Source organism: Triturus cristatus, chromosome 1_2 (assembly GCF_964204655.1).
Source record: "Triturus cristatus chromosome 1_2, aTriCri1.1, whole genome shotgun sequence".
Lineage (NCBI taxonomy): Eukaryota > Metazoa > Chordata > Amphibia > Caudata > Salamandridae > Triturus > Triturus cristatus.
Genome location: NC_140580.1, coordinates 464,006,830 through 464,012,829, shown reverse-complemented (window position 1 = coordinate 464,012,829; position 6,000 = coordinate 464,006,830).

The window sequence follows — 6,000 nt, the reverse complement described above, 5'->3', positions numbered from 1 at the left end:
ACAGTGGTGAAGGGAGGGGGAGCCTGAGGTGACATGTGTGCCAACACGCCCTGTGGCCATTTTAAGTTGGGAGATTAAGTCCCTGGGGTCCAACTAGCCCACTAAGAACCTCCAGTAAGCTCCACAGAGCTGCGTTGCACAGAGGTGTATAAAGGGGCATGGCCTGGACCACCTCTTTGCAACGCAGGCCTCTGGCGCTTACTGGCGGTACCTGGTGGCCTAGTTGGCCCCCAGGGGCCCTCAGGATTGAAGGGGACTTAATTCCCCAACATAAAACACGCCACAGGGCGTGTTGGCACACGTCACCTCTGGCCCCACCCCCTCCCTTTGCCACTGTGGAAAGGCACCCTGTGGCACGTTTTAAGTTCTGGGATTAAGTCCCCAACTTAAAACGTGCCACAGGGTGCCTTTGCACAGTGGTAAAGGGAGGGGGTGGGGCCAGAGGTGACATATGCACACTTGTGACATCAAGCCACGCCCCCTCCCTGCACCACTTTTCAAACGCACTCCCTGGTGCATTGTAAATTGGGGGATTAAGTCCCCTTGATTCCTCAGGATCCCTGGGGGCCAACTAGCCCACCACTTACCTCCAGTAAGCGCCACAGAGCTACGTTGCAGTGTGGTGTAAAAAGGGGCATGGCCTGGGCCACCTCTCTGCAACGCAGCATAGTGGCGCTTACTGGAGGTAAGTGGTGGGCTAGTTGGCCCCCAGGGACCCTCAGGATTGAAGAGGAATTAATTCCCCAACTTAAAACGCGCCACAGAGTGTGTTTGCACACATGTCACCTCAGGCCCCACCCCCTCCCTTCACCACTGATCAAAAACGCACCCAGTGGCGCATTTTGAGTTGTGGGATAAAGTCCCCCTGAATCCTGACGGTCCCTGGGATTCAACTAGCTCACCAGGTACCTCCAGTAAGCGCCACAGAGCTGTGTTGCAGAGAGGTGTAAAAAGGGGCCCGGCCTGGACCACCTCTCTGCAACGCAGCGCAGTGGCGCTTTCTGGAAGCATCTGATGGGCTAGTTGGCTCCCAGGGGCCCTCAGGATTGAAGGGGAATTATTTCCCCAACTTAAAATGTGCCACAGGGCGTGTTTGCACATGTTACCTCAGGCCCGGTCCCCTCCCTTCACCATTGTGTAAACACGCCCTGTGGCCATTTTAAGTTGGGAAATTAAGCCCCCTTGAATCCTGAGGGTCCCTAGGGTCCAACTAGCCCACTAGGTACCTCCAGTAAGCGCCACAGAGCTGCGTTGCAGAGAGGTGTAAAAAGGGGCACGGCCTGGACCACCTCTCTGCAACGCAGCGCAGTGGCGCTTACTGGAAGCACCTGGTGGGCTAGTTGACCCCCCGGGGTCCTCAGGATTGAAATGGAATTAATTCCCTAACTTACAACTTGCCAGGGGGCGAATTTGCACAATGGTGAAGGAAGGGGGCGGGCCTGAGGTGACATGTGTGCAAACACGCCCTGTGGCGTGTTTTAAGTCAGGGAATTAATTCCTCTTCAATCCTGAGGCTCCCTGGGAGCCAACTAGTCCACCAGGTACCTCCAGTATGCGCCAGGGAGCTGCGTTGCAGAGAAGTGTTCAGAGGCCAAGCCCCTTTTTACAACACTCTGCAACGCCGCTCCGTGGTGCTTACTGGAAGTACCTAAAATATTTGCGTGGGGCTCATGGCCCCCCGCAGCCCCGGGCGGGAATCTTCCTCTTCCCACCCACTCCGGTGGCTTGCCTCTGCCCCCTCTTTGCCAAGACTGGCGAATGAGCTTGAACTCCTCGCGAAAAGGAGTACGAATCAAACCAGATCTAAGAGTAAACCGGTTTTCATCCCCCGAATACTCATTCTCTGTTATGTCAGATTCAGAGGTACCAGGTCTCTCAACGACTCATCATTTGGGACGGGTCAACAGAAACAGTTCTAGATTTCATTGGGATCTTGAATAAAAATGAGGTTAATCTGTAGTTCACAGGAGTAGTAAGCGCAGACTCAGTGGATTATCTTGATCTTAATATATATGTGGAAGGAGGTCAGTTGAATACCAAGCTTTTTAGAAAGGAGACGGCAGGGAATTCTGTCCTGCACGCTTCCAGCAGCCACTCGATTAACTTGGTGAGAAGTATCCCCTATTGGGAACTACTCAGGATTAAGAGAAACAGCTCGGATGATAACGAGTTTCAGGCGGCTGCAAAGGATAGCATCAGACGCTTTAGAGCACAAGGCTATAGCCAGCAGGTCCTTAACCCCTTCAGTGCCCGCCCCTTTCCCCGCCCTGTGCCGGCCTTTGCATTAGCGGGCGGGGTCTATGACGAGCTGGACTCGTCATGGGCACAGCGCCACCGCGGCCCATGACGAGTCCAGCTCGTCATGGGCACTGAAGGGGTTAATGAGGCTTACAGTAGGGCTAACTCCCTTAAGAGAGAAGGTCTCTTGGTGGGCAAGGACAAGCAGGGCATAGAATCTACAATGAGTGAAGGCAAATTTCGCCTCATAACCACATATTCAAGAAATGCAGATGAACTGAAGAGAATCATGAGAAAAAACTGACATATTTTGTTAACTGATAATGTGATAGGAGGGGATCTTCCATCTAACCCTCTTGTCACATTCAGGAAAGCAAAGTCATTGAAAAATGACCTAGTCCGTAGTTATCTTACTGACACTCCAAGACTGCCCTTTGGTTCGATGAAAGGGTTCTTCCCCTGTGGGAAGTGTAAAGCCTGCAGGGGAAGTAAGAGGGTCCTTACATATGAGATTTCTGGTGGAGTATCAATAAGTTCCTGACTTGCACCACTCCCTATACGGTATATTGTCTTATGTGCCCATGTGGCCTACGTTACGTGGGCAGCACGATTCATCCGAATAAAATCAGAATATTGGAGCACATGCGGGCAATAGCCAATGGGGATGAGGCATGCCCTGTTGTGCGTCATTTTGATAATGTACATCAGCGCAACAGGGATTTGCTCAGTTACTTTTATCTTGATCATGTGCCAAGCAATCCCCGAGGGGGTGACAGGATTTTAAGGTTGAGGAGGCTGGAGTCACGATTTATAATTGATCTCCAGACTAAAGTACCCCAGGGTCTCAACAGCAGTGAGGAGCTTGCCATACACTTAGGGGAATGATGTTACTTCGCTTGCATCAACCTCTGTGCCCATGTTTTGCAGCATGTATAGGAGAAATTTTATTATGTATTCTCTTCTGGTCATTCGGTTTTGGATAAATTGACATTGTAGTTGTTCTAAGATCTCTTAATTTTTTAATTAATTTTTGATGAGATTTTGACCCATACAGGGCTGGATTATTTTGAGCAAGCATTGAGAGGACTATGCCATTTTTATACGTGGGCCCATACAGGGTGCTAATGTATTTGTATTTAAAATCGCAACACGCCATTTTGGGTTATTTTTCCTTTTAGACGGGGTAATATGTATTTTGCATTTAGCACATTTGCGCTTCTAATTATGTTTTTCATTTGTTTATTTACACTTGAGAACATTTCTAAATGGCGCTTACGAGTCTTGCTTTGGGACGATAGGTCACAATGACGCAATAGTCTCTTGTTTGTGTTGCTATAGGAAGTGATTTGGTTTAAATTACATGCGTTTCTGGTAAACATAGAAGAAGGCCATTGCTGAAATGCGTCTGTTTGTTTGTGCGAGTGTTCTGTTCCAATAAATTAACAGAACCGGCCCCCAGAAGTGCTGTCTTCCTTGGTGATGACTGGGAGTTGGAGGAGAATTGAAGCTTTATTTACGATGCGGGAGCACCCCCGCATGTGAGAAGCACTCGCCTGTGAGTGCACCGACCAGGTGTTCTGGAGCAAATATATATATATATATATCCTTCAAAGTGTGTCCCGAGCTCGGGGACGCACTCCATCACTGGCGAACTGTCAAAATTATTTTCATTAGGGGAACCGGCAGTTGCATTGCTGAGTTTATTCATGGCCTAACATGTTTCAGAGCCCCCAGCTCCTTTCTCAAAGGCAGTCCTCAGCCTCACGCAGACAATCAATGTGCACTCGTTTTTTTCTCATTTAAATACCTTTAATAAGTTACAGATGAGCCATTTTACTAAGGATTCTGGTATCCGTAGTGCACATTGAATGAATTTCAACCCTCCAGTGGGTGTTGCACGATTGAGGAAATTATCAAAAGTATTTCAACCCTCCAGTGGGCCCAAGTTACTCAATTGCACGGTTTAAATTGAAGCACTGTGATGTCGCATGCATGTAAAAGTCTTGTCTTCACCTTGCGCCTCAACTAAAAATAAACAAATGCATGACGTTATCTCCATCTCATGGAGTCTTCTTTTCCAATGCAGTGTGTAAAGCCTGGAAGTGGAAACATTTGTATTCCCTTTGTTATTGTGGTTTATTTGTATAATTTGTAATTTTCTAGCTCTGCCGTAAAGTCATTGAATGAAGATCTTATGTATTATTTCAATAGAAGTCTGCATTGCCACCTATAGTTGTTTTTTGGGTTACATTCCCACTTGTTCTTTTTGAAGGGTACCTCCTTTTAAAATATTTGTAGTTTGGGGATGAAGTCATGTCAATTTCAGCCCCGGGGACCCCATTCTCCGGGGCCTGGACATGTGTCTCTGGATGCCCTGGTCCCAGCCAGGGTACACAGTGTGCACGATGGGGACCGTGGGGGGAGCCTCAAGACCTCTGCAGTCCCAGCCAGCTCCCTGCCTCCTTCAGGAGCCAGCAGTGCTATTGCACAAATGCAGCTCCCCGTGTGCAACAGCAAAAGTTTCTTCTCTTTCCCTGCCCCCAAGTCTGCAAGTAGGGAAAGAGTTGAAACCTCTGCTTCCAGCAGGTGGGAGCACTTTGACCCTGGAACCGGAATGTTTGCTTTTACTTGGCGGGAGCTGTCAGCTCCTGCCAAGCAAAAGCAAACCGGGATATAGCAGGAGCTGGCCTTGGGGTGTGGCAGTCCCTAGGGCCAAGTATGGCTCCAGTAGCGGGGCAGCATGCCCTGCCTCCTGTCTTGTCCCAGGGAGTTGGTGGTCCTGGGTCCCTATGTGGCACAGGAGGGGAGCAATGCTGCCCCTCTCCCATTCTTAAAATGTGGGCCCCGTGGAGGTGGTGGTCCCCGAGGCCCGGGGGATCTGCGGGCCCCCATTAGGTCTTATTTAGCCCCAGGAATGTGGTACCTGTAGGTAAGTAGTATCTGCTTCTAATGGTTACCCCCACTTTTTTTGCTGATGTCACACTGTTTTGGACTAGTCTGACTGGAATCCTGCTAACCAGGACCCCAGTCTATCTGCTTTCTCCCTTAAATTGCTATGTATGTACTTTAAGTACACTCCAGATTGGATTATGGGGTACCCTTATCAGTCCCTAGTATATGGTACACCATGTACCCAGGGTATAGGGACCCCAGAGGCCTCCCATGGGCTGAAGCATGTATTATGCCACCCATGAGAGGCCATTCAAAATTACACCACAGGTCTGCTACAGCCTGTGTAAGCTGGTGCTTTCACCAAATACTTAGATATAGGTTCATTGTATCTATCTAAATCACTACACTTAAAAACCTATCAGTCACCCCTATGTCAGGCCTTATTAATCCTGAAGGCAGGGTGCTGGGTTTTACGTGAGAGGGTGCCCCTGCATGAGCAGGGCCCTTCTGCAGCCTTCGGAGACCATTCTCCCGGGTTGTCTGTAATGCAGCCAGACATATAGGTCTAACTGCATTATAACCTCGCAGTAAATTCTAACTTTAAAACTGCTGCTTAAAAACATGTCGTGTTTGGTGTCAAACACCTTGGAATCATACCTCCACACTAGTAACTGGTGTGGGAGGTATGATTCCACCCTTCCAAAGGGACATATGTGGGTCACTGGTCTAACCGGTACCAACTTTCTCAACCCAGGCAGCACAAAATGGACGCTGCCAGCCACAGGCACGATTCTGCTCTCCTGCTGCTGAGCCAAACTCGAGCAGAGGAAGGCATGACAATAGGCATCCTGTCACAGGGAGGCGTGGCCC